This window comes from Anser brachyrhynchus, assembly GCF_964034855.1.
Source record: "Anser brachyrhynchus genome assembly, chromosome: 12".
Taxonomy (NCBI): domain Eukaryota; kingdom Metazoa; phylum Chordata; class Aves; order Anseriformes; family Anatidae; genus Anser; species Anser brachyrhynchus.
In genome coordinates this window covers 21310182-21331178 of record NC_137707.1, presented here as the reverse complement: position 1 = coordinate 21331178, position 20997 = coordinate 21310182, and the positions used below count along the sequence as shown (strand labels likewise).

The following is a 20997-nucleotide window of genomic DNA, read 5'->3' as shown; positions in this document are numbered from 1 at the left end:
CAGAGACTTGTAATATTGTCCTCTCCAAGCCTTAATGGGCAGGGATGAATGGCGACAGACTATCCTTCACTACCAGGCAGCTATGTACTATGATTCTCCCAAGGTGAAAATGCCCTTTTTTCATACACACCACACAAAGCCAGAGTGTGAAGGAGCTGCTGAGCAGAATCCCACTTGCCCCCTGCCTTCACAAACATACGCAAGCTATGGTTGTGTGATGGTGCCTTTCCATCATAGCTGCTTTTCAAGGAATACAAGTCTACTATGTGCAGACATTGTAACTGCAAAACTCCATGGGTACCTCTCCAGCAGCCTCATGCTTCCCCCCATGTCTCTTACACCTCATTACTGCTAGTCATCCTGGAACTGGCATGTTACCTAGTTCTCCTCTACCAGGGAGTACAGAACCCATTTGATTTTAAAGGCTCTTATTTTAAGACGAACAGTTACTCTAGAGATGAAATGTGTTTCCTAAAAAGTGAGAAATCTGGCAGCTGTTCACCTTACCCCTACTCTCAAAGCATGCCACTAGCCCTGAACAGGACAGCATCTTCAGGACAGCGTAGTATATACAACTAAATTTGCATCATGCCTTGTTTAATGAAGACACTGCTTTTCATCCGTATTTGAAGGAATCAGGCTGAAACATAAAATAATGTAAGTACCAGGAATGAACTGTGGCCATAGAAATGTTTTTTTCTCTCTTAGGAAATTCTCTGATGTGCAAGTAGTCACAAAGAACTGGGTCAAATTTATCACCTATGTAATTTCATTAAAATCATAGAAGTTGTGCCCAGAAAGAGTTTAGACCATTATTATTTCAATGCTAAATATAGGACAAGTCTATAAAAATGAAGTAGAGAGAGTGATAAAAATCTGTTCCCTAATTAGTTTTCCTTTCTACAGTTTTGATGTAGGAAGAAACTACAACTGCATATTGTGATTATTTGCTCTTAAATAGCATTGCTCATTTAAGAACTTGAAAAACCTTTCAGGTATTAGTCAATTAAAGCTCACAACATCATGTGAGGTATGAGGAATTGCATTAACACTAAAGGCGAGGAAAATGAAGCAAGGATAAATTTACTTGCACAAGGCCATGGAAAGAATCTGGCAGACTCAGTAGTCAACCCAGAAGAATTGTTGACTTTTCCTACTGCAACCAATAGCTAAAGTATCTTTCAACAGAGGAAAATAAAATAACAGAATAGTCGCTGTTTCTTAAACTTATGTATATTGCAAATTAATATTTTGACAATTTTCTTTATTTCATCTTGCCACAGGACAAAATCTTATGCTTCTGTGTCTAGCAGTGAAGTTTTAACCTCCTCAATATACATCTTTGAACAATATATATTTTTCTGTCTACTAAAGACATAATGGCTGCTCCTTTTATGGGAAACCAGGATTTAATCCAGTAAGTCTCTGAGAATCAATATTCCTGTGAAATGACACCATGTTGAAGTTATTTTATGTTATGTTGATGGTTAGCTAATTTTGTAATGGAGACATTTCTTGTAGAAGCAGACATAGTATAATTTAGTGGTAAAAACGTCAATCACAAGGGGTTGAACACTTATGTCAGGGCAGGAAGAGGGCAGATTTATTGATAGAAATGTATCTATATACTCTTTGTGGCACTTTGACCTGAAATATCCATTTTGGTTATAATTTTGTTTTGTGAAAATGACATCAACTGCAGTCACTAATGCAAAAATGACACTGGAATGCTTTGTTCCACAGGCCTGATTTAAAAGTCTTGCTGCTGTTTGTTATAGTAACAGCTTCTCAATAGCAAGCAAATTAAGGTACTCATTTAACTGCTCTTTTATTCTGTTTGTAGGATTTTGTAATAGATGACAGCCTCGGAAAAAAAAAAAAAGGAAAAAAAGTGTTATTTTTTCTACTATTTAAAATTGTTTAAATGGTGAATATATAGCACGTCATTATGACATTGAGGTAACCAAGAGAAGGAGGCATGGTGCTCTGGATAATAGTACACGAGGATGTATTCCTGTGTGGCTTTTCTTCCTAATGCCATTTAACCACCCACCCAAAGCCATAAAAAATAACAATAAGGATGGGTAGGAGAGGATGGAATAAACTAAGTACAGAGGCTGAAAAAGAGTAAGTGACAAGGGAGGAGACAAAGAAAGAAAAACATCCAGAAACAGGGAACATAGGAATATCTCATTTGTGACTTCAACTGTTTTTACAAAAAATACAAAATCCTCTTCAACTCAATGAACTTTCATATTATTATTCCAGATTTACAATGGTGTAACTAAAAACAGCATATGGTCTCCCCTCAGCTGGAGGAATAGGAAAAAGTTCATTAGGAACAATATGCATTTTACAGAGGATCTGTACTGCAATATGAAATACTTCGTATTAGTATTATGGTTAGTCCCTATTTTCTGCTGTGTTATCATTACCCAGAAGAGTGCCTTAATATCATGACTCCTCAATTTCTAAAGGCTTAATTCATCTCTGGGCTAGTATTTTAAGTTTGCATTTTACTTAAGGTGACTCTTCCATGCTCGAAGGTTTAATTTAGTGTAAATAACATTCACCTTTTTTCACTGAGACATACAAAATTCGTAATCTGTTTCATAAGTCTTAATTCTTGGCTTCTTTTCAGGCAAACAGATAGAATCAGAGACCATCCAATGTCCTGCTCTGTGGTGAGTCACAATGCTTTTCTCACTTAAATATAGTAACCATTTAGAGTCTGGGTAGATTACAACTTTCCAGAAGCACTAAAAGTGGGAATTTGGCCTGTATTTTAAGGGCAAGATCCACAAAGACATTTCTTTTGAGTGATAATCAAGGCTTTCTATAAACTTGATTGATTGAAACAGTCCTCAGATAACTAAAGAGAGAGAATGTCACTAAAGAGCATAGAACACTGCTCACCTGATGATGGCATGATAACTTAACACGGCACTAGTACAATGGTATATTGTTTGCACACTATCAAGCACAGCTTGACAGCTTATCCAAAGGTTGCCTATCATACATCTTCATGTGGACTGGGAGCTGGTAGCTCGGGAAGTAGCTGATCCTCCCAAAAGTTAGGACTGCTCATTAACAGCGGTCATAATGTAGCCATGGGCATTGATTTACAAACTGGAGAAGAATGAAAACAGTTGTAAGACTGAAATTTAGCTCATTTTCACATTGTGCCAATCAGATCATGCATAGTTATTACATTCCTCAGAGGAATGCTGACTGGCAGGAAGATTAGAAGAAAATCATTCTTAAAATAAGAAAAATGACACTATTGGGTTTTTATTCTTTAGATAAATGTGTATATATATGTATATATATAAAGTAGAATTTTGTTGTTTTTTTTTCCTAAACCTAGACATTTTAGTTCTGTCCATTTGCATAGGTATTATCTCTATCGTATTTATTCACACTGCTCATAAAAAAAGCACATCACAAAAGTGCCTGCAAAATAAAACTCCAATGAGAAGGGACCCATCAAGTTTAAATGGAGGTCTATATTGTGGTGTTATGAGACAGAGGCTCGCACATTTGCAGCTCCCATGGCAGAAAGTGAAACTCTGAACAATTAAAGCAGCACAGACATCCTGCCCTAAAGGGCTGTAAGTATTTAAAAAAGCAGCCATGACCTCTCTTTACTGGGCCTGTTTTCTATTTAATTTACAGTCTTTATTAGCCAACAAAATCTTGGCTGGATCTTAGTCGAAGTGATGAATATACAAGCATTTTGATCTACAATTTAGGGAACTTCAAAGTATTCTTTACTTTATGATCATTTGTAATCAAGGTCAGAGCTCTGGCAGTAATTTAGATACCACCTAAACATACTTAAAATATATAAATTGCTTTGCAGTAGCATATGTACTGTCCTTTCTATTTTTATTCAGAGTAAGGTTGGAGTGGTCAGGCTCTCAAAAAGCTACTCCTACAACCATGTGTAAGCAGCTCCATACCTGTTTCTCTTATGCAGTTACCACAGTGGCACACAAAAATGGTGCATACATGTATGATAAACAAAAATGAGCTGTTTTCATTGATTTGTTTATTGATATATGAGCTTGGGAGAGTAGTAATACAAATGATTAGTGTTATGAAAAAAAAGCTTTAAAACCTTTGAAGAGAAGAGTCTGTTCTTTTTGACACCTGTTTTTCTCACTTTGCCACATACTTTGCTAATGCACAAAATGTTTTCAGCTTTGTCACATATAAGCCATTTCAGAATCATTTTCCTTTTCAGGTACAGGGAATCTCTTTTATGCCAGCAGGATCTTGCAAAACAAAAACCTGAAGTGTGACCGCTATATTAGCACGATTATCTCAAGTTCTAGGCCCACTTCTATGTAGATGTGATGTCTTTCTATATTTTTCTCTCTAGATTTGTGCTTGCTAAGACAAACCTTCTGATTCCTGTGCTTTATGTCTACAGCCCAACTTTTTCACCAGCAAAGCTCAATCATTCATTCAAACCCCAGCAATGAATCTCAGTTACTTTGGCCTTGGCGAATGGATACCTTCTTGCCCATTCACTCTGACACTGCTGCAGGGGTGCATATTTAAATTTAATATTGTACCATCTTCTGCTTCTACCATGTACTCTTTCATTGTCTCCTTCCTTCACCGTGCAGCTAAAAACATCCTATAGACATTTAAGGCCCATCATAGGCTCTCCTCAGCCTGTCTCTGTCACATCCAGGAGGTATTGGCAGATCAAAGTGCATCCACCATTCACACTGGATTTCACCACCCATTTCTTAAATTTTGAACCATTCTGTTTTCTTCTGGGAGTGTCCATGCCCATAAAAATCTGCCAAGTTACTTCACTTGCCCTTCTTCACATCCTCCCTTAAAACTCTCCTCTGCTGTGACACCTTAAAAAAAATGATAGTGGTTAAGCAGCTGATGTGCTGTGACTGCATAGTGATCATAATTATCTCCCAGTTACCTTGTCATTTCTGCCCCTCTCCCCATCTGTTTGCTGTCTTTTGTCTTTTGCTTAGATTAAAGACTCTTTGGGGTAGGGACCATGCCTGTGTTTCCTATGTACTTGGATACCATCCTACACAAAGAATCTTGGGTCCTAGTCACTGCTGCGGTGCACGTAAATAAGAATTACTGTTTCTAAAGCAAAATCTTCTACATTTTTTTCTATGCATAAATTATGGCCACATCCTGTAATCTATTTTTCAGGCTAAACAGTTGACTTCAATGGGAGTTGAGCCAGGGCAGGAGCTGGCCTATAATCTTTATTCAAAACAGGCAACATACCATATTGTTAATCACCTTCAACAGAGATGATCATGTTCAGTGATGCAATCCTACCTGCAGATAAATTAACTACCTTCCCAGAAACCTTACGACTTCACTCATTTACACTAGGACAGGCTACTTTTATGAAGCTCTTGTTCTGCCAGGGGTAACAAGACTGCAGTGGCTCTCTGGCCATATTTCCTTCATGTTGATTACCTGGAGGCTGGCAAAAGGGCAGTTAATAACCAGCAGTCACTTGTATGCTACCCTGTGCTTGCCCAAGAGGTCTAGAGGTAGCTGTTACTTCCCATTCAGAGCTCTTCTCTCAATGGAGTAACACAACACAGTTTTCTGGGGGCTGCAGTTTTGAGTTTTATTCAGAATTTTGTTAATATCCTCAAATATAGCTTTATCCATCTTGCAACCATATCCCTAAGCTGCTGGTTATAATTCACCAGAGTCTTGGAGAAGCAATGAGTTTGGCCAAGAATTCAGCTGGGGAAGAATCTGAAGCTATCTGAGTCTCTGAATCATAGCTGTTGGTGGGAGAGGTGCTTACAGAGGGCACTGTCTCCTGCACTGTTCCTTGAGGAACGACAGCTGTCTGCTTCTTCCCATGTAACTTGGAAGAGCTGCAAAGAAAAGGAAAGTCAAAGCCAAAAATAAAAACTTGCGCAAAAGCAATGAGTAAAAACTGCCAGATTCAAGGAGCTGTTGTACTACTGGAGGTGAGCCAAAAATCTGTGGAAGTCCCCTGTTAATGCAAAGGCTTGGTTGTAATTGCTACCACCCCTCACACACACTCCTTCCTTCCCCAGGTGAAACTTCTCTTGGACGTATAAGACAGACCAGAAAAAATGCACATGCTTTTCCCAGAGTTGTAATGTTTGCTTTATAGCCTTTCTGCCTGATAGTATTTTTTTTTCCTTTTCTCCTGAAAAGTGTGGTGCTTCCTAAATTGTTGATGTCTGAGACAGGTCCCTAATATACTCAGTAAATCCACTCTGTATATGCTTACTTTTTACTCAATTATTAGTTTAGCCAGGGGGTAATCTTAACTGTTCATAGCTCAGGTTGCTTTCCACTTTCTGCAAGTATTTAGGTCATCAGGTGCTGGTCTGTAAATAAACCATGCAGGTAAGACCAAATGTTAAATCTCCAGGTCTGTGTTACACAGGGAGGAACACCAGAAGGACAAGAATCTCCTTGCTGCAGACTGTATGACAACTACTGACTTTCAAGCACTAGGAAGAAACCTTCTGAAGCATTTTCTGTTTGCCACCGTCAGAAACAAGGTGCTGAATTAGAAGCACAGGTGATCCTGGTCTGATTCAAAACCCCCTGTATTTCCATGGGCATAATAAAAGTGTTTATAGCTGTGTAGCAAAATTGTCCCAGTTGTATAAACATATATATATATGGTATAATACATAATGAAACAGAAATAAATTCTACGTTCCTTCCTAACCTTTAAAAAAAAAAAAAGACATAGCATGTTTATTTAGAGAATATCCTTTTTTTCCTTTTTATTTTCTTTTCTTTTTTTTTTTCCCTAAGGGGCATAGCAAATTTATAACTGTATATTGAATTCATTGTTTATTATATTCCCAATAATGTGCCTCTGTACACATATGTTCTGGGGCTTTAATCAACTATTTCTATGTTATTGGGGAAAAAGTTACCTAAATATTTTGAATGGAATACTATAGTATATCGGAAAATTGTCTGTGCTTCCCTATCTGAGAAAAGTGTGCAGTACTGAGCAGATAAAGCAAAACATCACACTTATTTTAGATAATCAAGTGCCTAATTATACAAAAGTGATGTGAGAGGGCTATACAGAATCTGACCCAGAACTGTAACTAGAAAATAATAATATTATCCTAATTAAAATCCATATAAAAATTTGTTATCCACTCTCAAATCCCTGACAAACTTGTATGATTCAAATAATCACAAGATTTGCAGACTAAAGATTTAGTAAAAGTTTCATAGAAAAACAAGATCCCTAATGAATTCTTATTGTTTTTTAATATTGTGCCTCTTCTACAACAATGATGGCTTTTGGGGACTCTTGCTCACTTATGGGACATGTGGGTCATTTGAAAACTTAAATATTCATTATGAGATGTGCTGGAACTGGATGTGCAATATGTTTGGTTGAAAACTAAATTTTATGTAAATTCTACAGTGATGTTTTCTGGCTCAGTTAGAATCCATTCTACTGTTTATCTTTCTACTAATAATGGTCTCTTGGGCTTCTTTTCAAGCCTATCTGTATACTCATTTTTTTTCCTCTTAAAATGAAAGATGAAGATCCAAAGAAAGCAATTTTTAAAGATAGAAATAGAAAAACAAGGTAAAAGGAATTAGCAATGCAATCTCTGCATATATTATGTGAAAATCTTCTGCAAAATTGCAGCTTGGAGTTTTATTCCAAGGACATTAACCATTTCTTGTTTGAACAGCATTGCTACTCTGGTTCTCCATATTTTAAAAACCTTTGGATCTGCTTTTGCTCTCTATTTCTGAATGTTTTTGTAATATTTATTAAAATATTCCTTCTACAGAGTAGTAAATCTAGTTCTCTGGAAGAGATAAAATCTGTGGCATAGCTCTGAAATGAGAATTAACCTTGATTACTACAGTAATTTACTAATCAAAACTGGAGACCTGCTAATCAAGCCTGAATTACCAGCTGCTTGATTTTTATAGTGACATAACCAAAACTGAACATTTGGTAAACAAGAGTCTTATTTATGAGGGGGAAAAATTGGCATATGGCCATATTTATCTTAATATATTTATCACTATATTGTGATTTCCTTATCTGCCAATGTGGGCATCTCCCTCCTTACTTAGCTCAACCACCTTACCCCGCCAGGACGAACACTGAATTTTAGATTACCCCAGAAGTGGGGTCAGAATAGGCAACCTCACATTTCAAGAGAGGTTTTATGGTCTGCCTGTTGGTTTTGGACCCAGGGAGGAGACTGATCTTTTGCAACTGCCTTACGCTGAAGAGTTGGTTAAAAAGCACCTTGGAATAAAGGAAGCAGAAAACTGAAAACAGAACCGAGAGGAATGGAGAGCTGCCAGTAAGCAGACAGCTGGGAAAAGCTGCAAGAGGAAATGGCAAAGAGCATCCATGCGGCACTGGTGAGCCCAGGGCTGGAGGGGGTGCGGACAGCCCTGGAGAAGCAGGACAGCAGGGAGAAAACCCAGGGGAAATGGTGGGAGTGAATCACTGAGGGCCTCACGGAGGAAGCCAGCGACCACTCCTGTGAGTAAGCGCATAGTTTGTATAAATGGACAATGTGCCTATTATTATAGCCTATGTGATGCACCTGGGATTTTTAAAGTATTTGTCTGGTTTCCATAAGTGCAACTAATTTCATGTTTTTATTTTTATTTTTTTCAGTCTGATTTCTGTTCATTTTTTTCAGCTCCCAGATGGCATCCTGTATCCACTGACACAGAAAATAATTTCCCAGGATTTTCTTTAATGAATGACCTATTATGAACAAGCTGGAAAAACCCATACTATACGATTCTTCCACAGAAAAACTGATAATTAATATAAATGGAAATAAGCCCCAAAATAGGAATCCTTTTTGTTGCTTAAACTGCACATGGTATTTCATTGTGGTGGCTTGTGCATTTAAAAAAAATGCTGTCCAAATGATACTGTCATGGGTAATTGTACTATTAAAAAGACAAAGAATAGAAACACAAAAATATTATTTCTAGTATAATGTTTACTGCATAAAATTCTGTTAGTCAGGTTCTTTCCCATCCCCTGGATGTTACTTTACACCTAATCCTTCATTCTTTCAATTCTTAGCATAGAAAATTAATGTTAAAGCTACTGCTGCTTCCATTTATTTTTTTTTTCACCGCCTCGTCTAAAAAGCCTGAAATACTATTTTCCCTTTACGTCTTGAGGGTACTTGTGCCTAACAGGAATGAAGAAACATAGGGACGAGTTTAAATGTGTTGACTGGTCTATAGCATATTTAGACCTTGAAGAACATGTGTGTAGTGACTATGTTTAAATGTGACCCTCGTGTGCAGCCTGCAAAGCCCTACAGCTCTCCGGCAGCAAGTGCAGTCCAATCACGTCATGCAGCAATTAGAGCAGCACACTTAGCTACTTGGATCAACTGACATTTCTTCAGAGTGGTTTTAAATATCAGGAAAATGTGAGCAACTATAAGCTAAAACAGAGAGTGCTATTCCTGATATTGTGTTCTCTTGGAAGGAGGGACATCCATGAGGATAAAGATTCCAGATTTTAGGGATGGATCCTGTAAGTACACTCAGGAGGCAACAACTTCTGACATCTGGAAGGCCAAAGAAATAACAGTGGAGTAAGTGGCTTAGACAGAGTTAAGCAAGAGAGGATATTCCACCCCCAAGCTGGCATAGTAGCCTGCTCCACTCCATTTCATGTCTCTGCTTCTCTCTGAAGTCATGTCCCTAAATCCAGAAATTTTGCATTAGACATGCTCGGTATTGTCAGTATTACATGTTCAGGATAACTTTTGCACCCTGTCAGAGCTTCGGAAGCACAACAAATTCATCTGGAAATTTGGATCGTTTCAGACTGCACTGTACTAGGGACACAACAGGAGCTCTGCAGGGAGAAGGAGAGATGAAGTCACTGAGGAGGGAGCACTTGCACAGAGGGATTGATTGCTATTGAGGAAGGCCAGAAAAAAAAGTTAAAAACAGCAACAAAGGGAGCGGCAGAAAAGGTGGGAAGAGGAAGTAAAATGGCAAGTGGAAGTGGCACCATAATGTTCTACTGTCTCTAAAGCAAAGAAAAATTATTAATTTATTCATTTTCAGCCAAAGGAAAAAAAAAGAACACTAAGACATAAAAAGAGACAGAAAGTAGAGCGGGAATTAGAACATGTGAAGAAAAAGGGCAGCAAAGGAAGAGGAGATTAAGAGAGTGGTGAAACAAGTGCTGGACGTAAAGGAGTTGGTGGGGGAGGAGGCAACACAGAGAGGTCTGATGTACAGGGCTTTTAGGTAAGTGAATTTTATTAGTATATGTCATTTCCTACTTTTTATTGCATTTCTCTGGCAACCATCCAGCAGTTCCATAACCTATGGGTGGGTTCCATAACCTGTGGGAGGTGGCTGTGAGGTCAAAATGGTAGTTTTTGGCAGAATATTGACATGACTTGAGTCAGGCCATTACTTGTGGTTGTCATTAGACAAATAGTGAAAATGGGTTAATGGGGCAGGTGAATGAATCCTACAGGCTAGAGGAGGTTCAGTTTTCAAAACCTGACTCATGCAGAAAGGCCCAACTGACTCAGTGCAGTGAAAGCGATGGTGAGCAATGGTTTCGGCACTGCAGGGGCCACAGGGACCTATTTAGAAGACAGTTCTCAGCTGTCAGATATACTTTAGCCTCTGTGCAGACTTAGGAAGGTGGACACTGGATACGTTTCTGTATAGTTAACTTCTCTTTATGTAACCATGGGATCCTGAAACACAGCCATGTGGCAAAACATGACTTACATGGAAAATGTCCTGAATTCTGAATTTTCATCTTTTCTGGGTGCCAGTGTTTCTTTTTGCCCTTTGTATTGCTCTTTGCAGTTTTTTGTTTGTGTTTTTGTTTGTTCATTTTCTTCTAACATTCTTGTCTTGAACTTATAAGGGAAAAATCTCTAAAGCATAAGGTGACAAATAAAATGAGTTAAGATTTTTGAAATCTTTAGAACAATTGCTGCCATCCTGAGTCATGCAAGCTATCCACATAGACCAGTGTCTCCTCTCTGAGAGTGATGGATTTTGCTTGCATGATTTCATGTAATCCCTTTTATGGTCCATTTACACTTTTGACCTCCACACCATCCTATGGCCATGGTTTCATAATTTCATTAGGCACTGTGAGGATTAAATGTTTCTTTTGTTTGTTTTAAGACTAATGCCTGATCATGTAATTGGGACTGCTAGTCCTTGCATTTGTGAGAGCCATTGAATAATTGTTCAGTATGTCAGAAATAAGGTTTTTGAAATTAAAAAGCTCTCTTGCAATTTTAAAGTTTTATGATCAGGTAAGCTTCTCCTCCTCTTGTGAGTCCTTCCATGAAAAAAAAAGAAAAAATTGGAAACGAGTTAGAAATTGGAAAAGGAAAAACATTGTCTTCAACAGTGGGTCACAACTCCAAATTCAGCCTGATGAACCTAGAATCGACTATAGGAAAAGTAGATTTATGGTGTTCATACTATGCAGATAAGTAGCTTTAGTCTTAGTTTGTAGCTCCTGCCTGGTTCCCTTCTCATGTCACATCACAGTGCTATTGTCAGTTCCATAGGATGTGAGAGAGTCTTTTTATAATGTCATGATCTATGGCACAACCATTAAATTATAATTATAGCAATGGAAGGAAGAGGGAATGGCTTGGCAATTTATTTTTTTTAAAAAAGGGGAGGTGACTTTGAACAAGACAGCTGAGTGTGGGCACAAAGCAATATCCAATGGAGTATACTAGGGTGTGAACTTTCTCAGAAACTTTGGTACTTGCTATGTTCACATGCCAACTTCCCAGTATCTGATGGAAATATTATTGTTTCTCTTCCACTGGCATCTAAGCTATCTTACATCTGCTGTTAGGTGAAAGCAAGTATATGGATGTTGCTGGGGGGCCGCTGACGTGCTGCTTGCTTGCAGCTTGCTTTGACCCATAGCAATATGCTTGTATACCTACACTTCTGGTTTCTTGGCCTCTTTGGTGCGCGGCAGAGAAGGGGCCAATAAATGTATTGGATTATATGGCACAACACAGGAAAGGTGGCCCTGAGGGAGTTGGTGAACCAGTCCTGTAAGCAGAATCTGGTGCTGAAGGGTCTGTTCTTTCCCCCAGGCTACCTTCTCTCAGCCTGCACAGGGCAGGAGGGCTAAGAGAGGCGATGCAAGGCAGAGCCAGTGTTTCCATTTCTCTGCAGATGGTAGTTATCCACATCTCTGCGCAGCCTTTCCCTGTGCTGTGTTGTTTTGTTTCATTCCAGTCAGGTTGCTTTACAAAGAGACAAACAACAGATTCCAGGATAAAATCACAACTGTTCTGAAAAAGCATTGTGTGTGGTGGTATTTGGAGCAGCAGTGAGAAGCTAAAAAAGAGGTTGACCCTAACTCAAGAATCAAAATTAATGTAGGAGAATTTAATGCAACACAAGGTATGGTGGAACAAAGGCTATTGGGGGGGGTCTCATTTGTATTCAATTACAGCAATCAGTATACAGCACATAAAAAGAAACAGCAGTGTAATAGTTTTCACTGAATTGTATGAAGAAACAGGTAACTAACAAATATCACAAAACGTCGCAAATCAATTGTATTGAAAATATATTAGGTTTCTTTAAAAAAAAAGATCAGAAAAGGAAGCAGCACAAGCAGGAGGAAAGACAGCACACAAAGATTTACTTCTGAGTGCTACAAAATATTGAACTAAAAATAACATTAAAGATGAAATTTGCAATGAATCTCAAGCTGCTAAATTCCCAAAGGCTGGGTCTGCCAAAAGCTCTGTTGGTTTCCTCTGTTCTTTTCTGTCTTTATTTAAATATTTTATACAGTTGTCTATGTTCATGTGTAGTGCGAACTGTCATTTATATTTCAGTCCACTCTAAAATGGATCTTAGACTATCTCAAGCTGTGCACTGCAGTGAGTAGTTTTGAACTGAGAGGTAAGTTGAAGTGGTAAGGACAAATGAAGACTGATATTTAATGTAGTTTTTGTGTACTTATATTTTGCTGTCATGTATTTTCTCTTAAAACTGATTTGTAATTTTATGGGTTTTGTGACATTATGATAAGATGTGATGTGAGTATGGTTTCCATTTAGCAAATACATTGATGTGTTTTTGAGTCAGAGTGGTTGACTGTGGGAATTCTGACTTTGGGGTTTCATGTTTAGCAATAACAACATGCAAGTTTAGATCTGCAGTCTTGAATGCTCCTTAGTGTTCTTTGGACTTGCCAAGGTAAACTTTTTAAAACAAACCAGTCTTAAGCTTATTCCAGGTCCACTTCTGTGATAGGCCCACAAAATGTTAAATATCCCATGTCTCCACTGTCTTAGGAATACAGGGCACATCTTACCTAAGAAAATTAGGACTTACCATGGAGCTGGGTTCATCACCTTGCAATAGATTCTCCCACCCATCTGGTGTTGTGGGACAAAGCAAAGAGCCCTTTTATATCCCCTATAAAGATGAATTGCAGCACTTGTGGTGGCTGGAGCACAGAGAAAACTTCCTAATTGCTCCCGACAGGGTGGAAGACACCCAAGTTGGGTCTGGAGGGGGCACTGCAGGCAGAGCCAAGCCCCCACACTCATGCTGTCAGCAGTGAGCAGGGTGATGATACTGATGGCAGAAACACATACAATGCTCCGATCCTGAAAGCAGAAAGTGTTCCCTGAAGGGGTGGTGCTGCTGTATCCTGACCTTAAGAGAGTCCTGTTGCTGATACACACCACTATCTATTATATTAGGTAAGAAATGTTGAGCTATATTAAAGTGGACTTCCGCATTGTTTTTACACTAGCATCAGGAAGAACAACATTTGTAGTATTGAACTCCATTTCATCGGTTCCTATAAAATTAAACAAAAAGAGAATTCTTAAGAAACGATGATGCTTTCTTGCTTCTGATCAGTAAGTCATAAAGAATAAAAATTTGAAATAATAGCTATTAGATTAGGATGTCCAAGAAGCTTTTACTACTTGGAAGCTTTGACTATTAAAGAATTGATAAATTGCCACTGAAATACAAGCAGCTCTGCAATATGATAGATCAAAGTTCATTTTTTCCCTAATGCAGAGTTAAGATGAGCAGGCTTACTTTTTGCCCATCTTTGCAGATCAAAAACATTCCTTTCTTTTTATTTGAGTGATCAGTTTACTAGAAGAGCCCAATGTATATGTTGTGACTGTAGTAAAATTCTTACTCACAAGACTTTAAGCAGTAATACAGCATGTTGGCGTTATGCAAACCTCAATACATCTCAGCACTGCTGTCCAAAGTATATAGTATGTCTCCTCCACATAATACAGATACAAAGGTAATTAATTACATTTCATAGAGCAGTATTTCTTAAAACATTCTGACCACATTATTAAAAAGTTAACTCTTTTAAGTAATGCTTCTGCACAGTGCTAGCAGAAAGACTTCAGAATGCTGTAGTTTAGTGGACTGTATTCCATAGAACGTATTCAGATTACTAAAATGTAAATCTTGGAAAGACACTTTATAAACTCCTGGCTTCTTAGAAATAAGTTGATTGCATGTCAGTGTAGGTGTAAGAGTTTTTCATGTTTGCATAGACTTTTTTGTGTAATAAATACTTATTTTATAAGCAAGTATTTATCCACTCTGTAATAATTCTTATTTTCTAAAAACCTTTTCAATTAAATAATACTAAAATATGCAATGAACATGCAATGTTAAACACATACAGGGGAAGAAAATATTATCATATCCTTCAGAAAATATTTCTAAACGGTGTGATTCCCATCACACTAACCTACAGATAAATTGTGCAAAAGCTACCATTGAGAACAAGGTCTTGTACATCTGGATCATTGGGTAAATATTGTCTGCCAGTAGAGCTGGAGGAAAGAGAGACATTTCCATTTTTAAAATCAGTTCTGTAAAGAAAATCTTTATGTGGGTGTCCGCACATAAAGTACTGCTGATCTTAGGGCAGACACATTGTGTATACACTGTCACAGTAGCCTTTGTTTAAAGAGGAAGAAAATCCCACAGGTGGCCCTGTGAAAGGTTCAGTCTTGCAAAATGCTGTGCAATCTGATCCAGCAGAACACTTAAGCGCATACTTAATTTTAAGCTTAAGGGACAATATCTAAGTTAAATATATACTTCGCTAAATGGTTCAGGATCAAATACATATATTCCTGAAAGAGGTATATAGAGTATGAAAATAAATTTACATACATGGATGCCCCATCTCCGGAGGTGTTCAAGACCAGGTTGGATGAGGCCTTGGGCAATCTGGTCCAGTGGGTGGCAGGGGGTTGGAACTGGATGATCTTTATGGTCCCTTCCAACCCAAGCCATTCTATGGTTCTATGAAATTTTGTGGAAAAGCATGTGTAGGTAGCTGGATAGGTAATTTGGGAAGCCTTTGATTTCAGTTCAATGAATACTTTCATTTACAGTATTTTGTTTCACATTAATCCTTCAGTAGTCTCCCACAGTTGTTTCTGGCCATGAAATTTTCATCTGCACAGTGTCTTTGAAACTTAAAGATTTACAGTCTCAAAGCCTGATTTGTCTCATCTTGACATTGATGACAGAAATCCCAATTTTGCTTTTGAAAGGTATGATTGGACCAGCTAACATTTATTTCACCCTTGCAGAAGGACATACTGCTTATTTTATAAAGTATGCAAAAATAAGTTGAAGAGACTTTATGAACATTGCACAGTAAGTTAGCAGCACAAACTCATAGAACCAAAGATTCCTTACCCTCGCTCCCTTCCTTTATACTATACTGTTGATAACGTGTGTCTGTATTTCCATAGCAATATTATTCTGGCACATGATAATGCAATAGTTTTGAAATATGCATTTCATGTGATGTGTGAAAACACAAAATCTATAAATGTGCAACATACATGGATAGAAGAATTCTTATTACGATGTGTAGCTACAAGCATAATAAATGGAAAATGATGAAAAGGGAATCTTTCTGCTGCTGGGATTTTAAAGAATTAGACAAATGTGCATAGTTCAAATAAGGCAGGATATTCTGCTGCTTGTTAGAGAAAGAGCGATGTACATGTATCAGAAGAGAAAATCAGCTGCTGTTTCGTAAGTACCCTATGATTTTTCTTGACTGCTGCCATTTGGGCCCTACCAAGTCCAGTACTTACTGTGCAAATGAGGAATGCTAGCTCCTTTTTTTGTTTGTTGTTGTTGTTCTGCCTTTTGAAAGGATAGTGTTTCTTAGAAAAACTAAAACCATAGTGATACAATGCCATCTCTTCAGAGAAATTTTTATTAATTCATTTGCTTTGCAAGAGGGAGCTAAATTGGTATAATTGTGAATTCTTGGTCCTGCGGGCAGAAGAGAATCCCAGAAACATGACGTGCTATTTTCCTCTTATTTTTATAGAGAGTCTTTGCGTAGTACAGTATTAGGTGAAGCAAATCTTTGTAATTCATATACTTTTGCTGTGTTTATTATTATTATCATTAGTAGCAGTAATGATGGTGGTGGTCTTATTTTACTAGTAGTAGTACTAGTAGTAGGAAGTATTGGAAGACCCTACATACTTTGCTAGTATGTAGGAAGGCTACATACAGAAAGCTCATTAAAAGATAGCATTCTGGAGATGATGCTCTATCTAACTGAAATCAGCAGCACATAGGAACTACGTCCTGTACGATGAATAACAAAAGAAACGGCAGTTTACATTCTTCAATACATTTCTGCTCGATTAACCCCCAGTGGGATTTTACCCCTCCAGTCATGTTCTTTTGTTCCCCTAATCTTCTTTTGTATTTGTTCACTGACCCCAAGCATGTATTTGACTTGTGACCCTATTTCTGTTAATAAAATACAGGCCATCTGACCAGCATTCACACCAATGAACTACAAGGTGATGATTACCTCATTGTAAATGCTAGGAGTTAGCAACACGCAGCAGTGTAAGGCTGGTGGTTGGGTGGGCTGAAGATAACCAACCAAGGCAGCACGAGCAATTCTGAACTGCGGCTTCAAAAGCAAGCTAAAGATAATAAACTCCTTCAAATATGTGATACTACCCATACAAGAACTGAATATCTCCTTATGTATTGTTCAGCTATTAATTAGTTGATAATGTTTAGGGGATTATGGCACAACAAAAAAAAATATGGCTATAATGTGGATATTTTCAGTATCTGTATGGGTGGTAGCTTATAAAATCAAAATTACCCTATTTACATTTCGGGTTATCAATTATAATTATATGCCTCATGAAAAAATACATCAGCACTCACTGGTAGTAATTTCAGTATGGTGTTTTGAGGCTAAATTAATGCTGCAAACCATAGGTGAGCTCTTTCTAAGCAAAGTATTATTTGTTTTTAAAACACTAACAGAAATGTTCATTTTTTTAGAAGAAAATGCATAGTAATTAACTTATTAATGCTTTCACCAGATCTGTAAACCGCGAAATCTTATGAAAAAGCACTTTTAATTGTGTGTTACATGAAAAAATCATGCCAAAGCCATTTATCAGATATGTAATCTGTGGCTCTGTTTTGTGACAGGAAGCCATTATTTCCAGTGAAAAAACAAATCCGTTAAATTTGAACTATTAGATTACAGCAGGGTTAAGGCTGCTTCTGTGCTGTAGAGTCACATCAGGGTCACAGCCCAGTTCTAGAGATGTACTGCAAGAGCTTCATATCTGATTAAGACAAAAAACTGATAAAAATGTAATGCAGACTAACAATATGGAATTATCTGATGCAGTTTAGGGGGATAGGGGCAGGGGGTATAACATCATTCAGTTTATTTGCATATGTTTGTTCTTTCCACTGAAATCAATCTCTTTGAAGGAAGCAAGAAAACTTTAGAAAAAGAAAATATTATTAATGCTGGTAAGAGAACACAGAAAAAAAAAATCTTTAGTAAACATTTATTTTCCAGTGTTGATTATCATTCTGTCTAATGTTTATTTTCATATTTTTCTTTGATCCAAACACAAATAACAATAAAGTTAACTCCACTTCTTTGAACTAACAAAGCTATACTGTGGCCAAATTTAGAGCAAATTTTTAAGTGACTTTTTGTTTTACTCTCAAGCCACATAACAGATTTATAGGGTAGATATTTGCATAACTCACACCCTCACCTATATAGGAATGTTTCTATGGCTAACAATATTTACCTGCTGGGGGCCTCTTTCCGACTTTATTGTAAAAGCTGTGGGCTTTAAATGTCTAGGCAAGTACTCAACAGCAGTCAAGGGAGCTCCCTTGGTTCAGGGTTTTGGGTGCAGGCTCACCCTGTTGCGTTATGAAAGTTGCTGCTGTTTATAGGGGTGGACCGTGGCTCAGCTGGGCTGGCTGGTGGGCAGTAAACCCAGAGCACACTCAGTGCTCCCTCCCTGCATTTCCTACCCAAACCTACACCCCAGAGGGCAGGCAGGGCAGGGTTTGCAGGGGACCAGGTCTGTGCTGCTCGGGATCTCTGCATGAGGGGACATGAAGAGGCTTTGTTAGCATTTCTGACTGAGCACAGGTCATATCTTCACAGTCTTCTTCCATCAGAAATTTGGCAAACGCATATGTAGTATAGACTTAGAAAGAATTACATTCCTAGTATAAGTATTATACAATTGTAAAATATGTTCTATGATATTTACCATAGTACTTGATGCTAGTTTTTTGTTGGTGGACGTGTTTAAAAAAATGTTTTAAAACTCTGCCAAATCACAGATCTGCTCAGGTGACCAAAATCATAGGATTGTCACAGGTAAAATGACCACATCTCAGAAAGCAACCCTCTTGTCTGCCAGGTGGTACATGGCTGAGTCCTTGTCTGTAACGGAAAGCAGGTATGTCAGCCTTAGATTACAGCTAGCATGCATTCTACTTGTTCTATGCAGCCCTCCTGCACGCAAAAATTCCCTCTGATTTGGTGAAGGTTGCAGATAAAGACCGCAGCATCCAACCTCAATCAGTCAGCTCCAGAAGAGCGACATGCTGGATAAACTCCCTGCTTTTTTTTTAGATTTTTGGAGGACATGATACAAAAGCACGGGAGATTCCAAGACTTACTGTTTTTCTGCCCTCCCATTACATTCCTGTGTTTGTCCCACTGTTTAGCCTAGCTGAACTAGGGCATCCGGTCTAATGATTGATTACCTCTGCAAGCAGGTCCAAGTTTCATTCTTAAATCAGCCAGCAAGTGGTTGATGACAGGGACAAAGCCAACCCTCATCACTTCCTAAGCAAATCATCTTCCCCTTTACTGTACACTTTGACCAAATTATGATTTCAACATTGAAATAAATGTCAACATTTCCACCATCTTCAGATGGAGTGGGATTTGGCCATTGGCTTCGAAGTGTAGATGGCCTGTTGAAGGGAGTATTTTTAAATCTGGAGCTGTGTAAGTGCTTCAAGAGATTATAAAAATATAAATAAATACAAACAACATAGGTCTGGGCATTGCGAAAAAGCACTGTTAGAAAATGGACGCCTTTAAGGATAAATCAGGACTAGTCCCCATGACTGCAGGTGATTGGCACTTGGGCAAGAATGAAAACTTGGGTTCTGAACTGAACTGTGTAGAACAGTTTGGGCTGTACCTTTTATATACGTGTGTGTGTAAAAACACTAAATAGAAAAAAAGTTGTTAACATCTGCATCTTGTTCTAGGCAAAGTAGAATACTTCTGGTCCTGGAGGAGAGAGCCCCCAAAAAGGTAACTAAAGGTTCCAGCATAAATATGTAGGAGTTCTTCTCTTCAACAGAAAAGCATCACAACTATGCACACAAACAAAAAGGACTGCTTGCACAGTTTCTCTTTTTATTGTCATTTTTTTACCACTATGAAAACAAGAATATCAGAACTGATACTGTAATTACTGTTCAGTTCACTTTCACATAAATATACTTAGGAATACGGGACTAGAAAAACACATGCTGCTTCAGGTCGTTTCCTAAATTGCTGACAGCTGTAGCATAGGTACAAAACCCAGAATGGGCCCAGAGCAGCACCCACTGCAGATGCCCCAAGGAACAAAACTAGAGAAGTCAGAGAGCTATAGAGTATCCATTTCTAGGGTGAAGAGTGTGAATTAGTGCACTTCCAGAACTTAAGAGCTTTATATTCTTGCACAGTCAACAAGAAGTTATAATAGGTGTTGCATACCTTCATGGGTAGGTTTTGAAAAAGAGCTGCGGTAGGGTGGTGTGGGGGGTGGAAGGAGAGCAGTATTTGAAGGAAACTGAGGAAATCTACTTTGCATTGTTTAACTAGTTATTTTTGTCCATTTTAGTACATTTTAAAAGTAAAGATTCATAGCAGTGCTCACATACTAGAAGAAGCTCTCTCCATTTCTTTTACAGAAAAAAAAAAAGACTTTGGCATGTATAAACAGAGTTCCTTGTATTCCCTAATCCCTGAGACTGCATGGCTTGCTGGATAATTCAGAGCTAAGCACAGAACTGTGCTCAGCTTTCTTCCCTCCTCCCTTTTTGAAGTGTTTCTACTACACATTTCTGCAGAGGTGAGCAGGAAGACTTGTAGACAGGAGCAATAACATCTGCCTGAGTCTGCAGCAGCCTGAAGCAGCACCAAGAGGTATATTGCTTGAAAACTAAAGATGTTAGTTTATGCCATGCTGAAAACTCAACGTGTTACAGCTTAGAATAAATGGGAATGCATGTAAAAATAGTGCATGGCTTACTGTAGTGATGGCTCCATTGCTGTTTTATATATCTAGATAGGTAGAGGTAGATTGATATTCAATTAAAATGCAAGATTTGAAGTTATTGTGATAACATGCTTTGCTACTGATGGTCCAGGCACCCCAAAGCTTTTGTGGTGCCTGGCAAAGGATGCAGCTGATGTCCTAGCCCAGCTATCTTGCTGCAGAATTTTGAAAAGTCCTCTTAAAAATGGATCCCCTCTCTAGCAGGATGTCTGTGCTCTTCACAGCTAGGGACTGAAACACAGCTTGTACCACAAGA

General features: G+C 38.2%; 1 protein-coding gene across 1 annotated transcript in view; it reads left to right on the top strand.

Annotated features, from left to right (window-relative positions):
* LOC308176504 (uncharacterized protein) overlaps positions 1-20184 on the top strand; it is a 424460-nt gene extending 404276 nt beyond the window's left edge. Inside the window, exons 41-45 of the mRNA XM_080552300.1 lie at positions 1284-1417; positions 2642-2684; positions 6434-6551; positions 8242-8539; positions 8703-20184. The gene's annotated coding sequence lies outside the window, so the exon portion shown is untranslated. The remainder of the gene's footprint in view (positions 1-1283; positions 1418-2641; positions 2685-6433; positions 6552-8241; positions 8540-8702) is intronic.
* Positions 20185-20997: the final 813 nt, after the last annotated feature.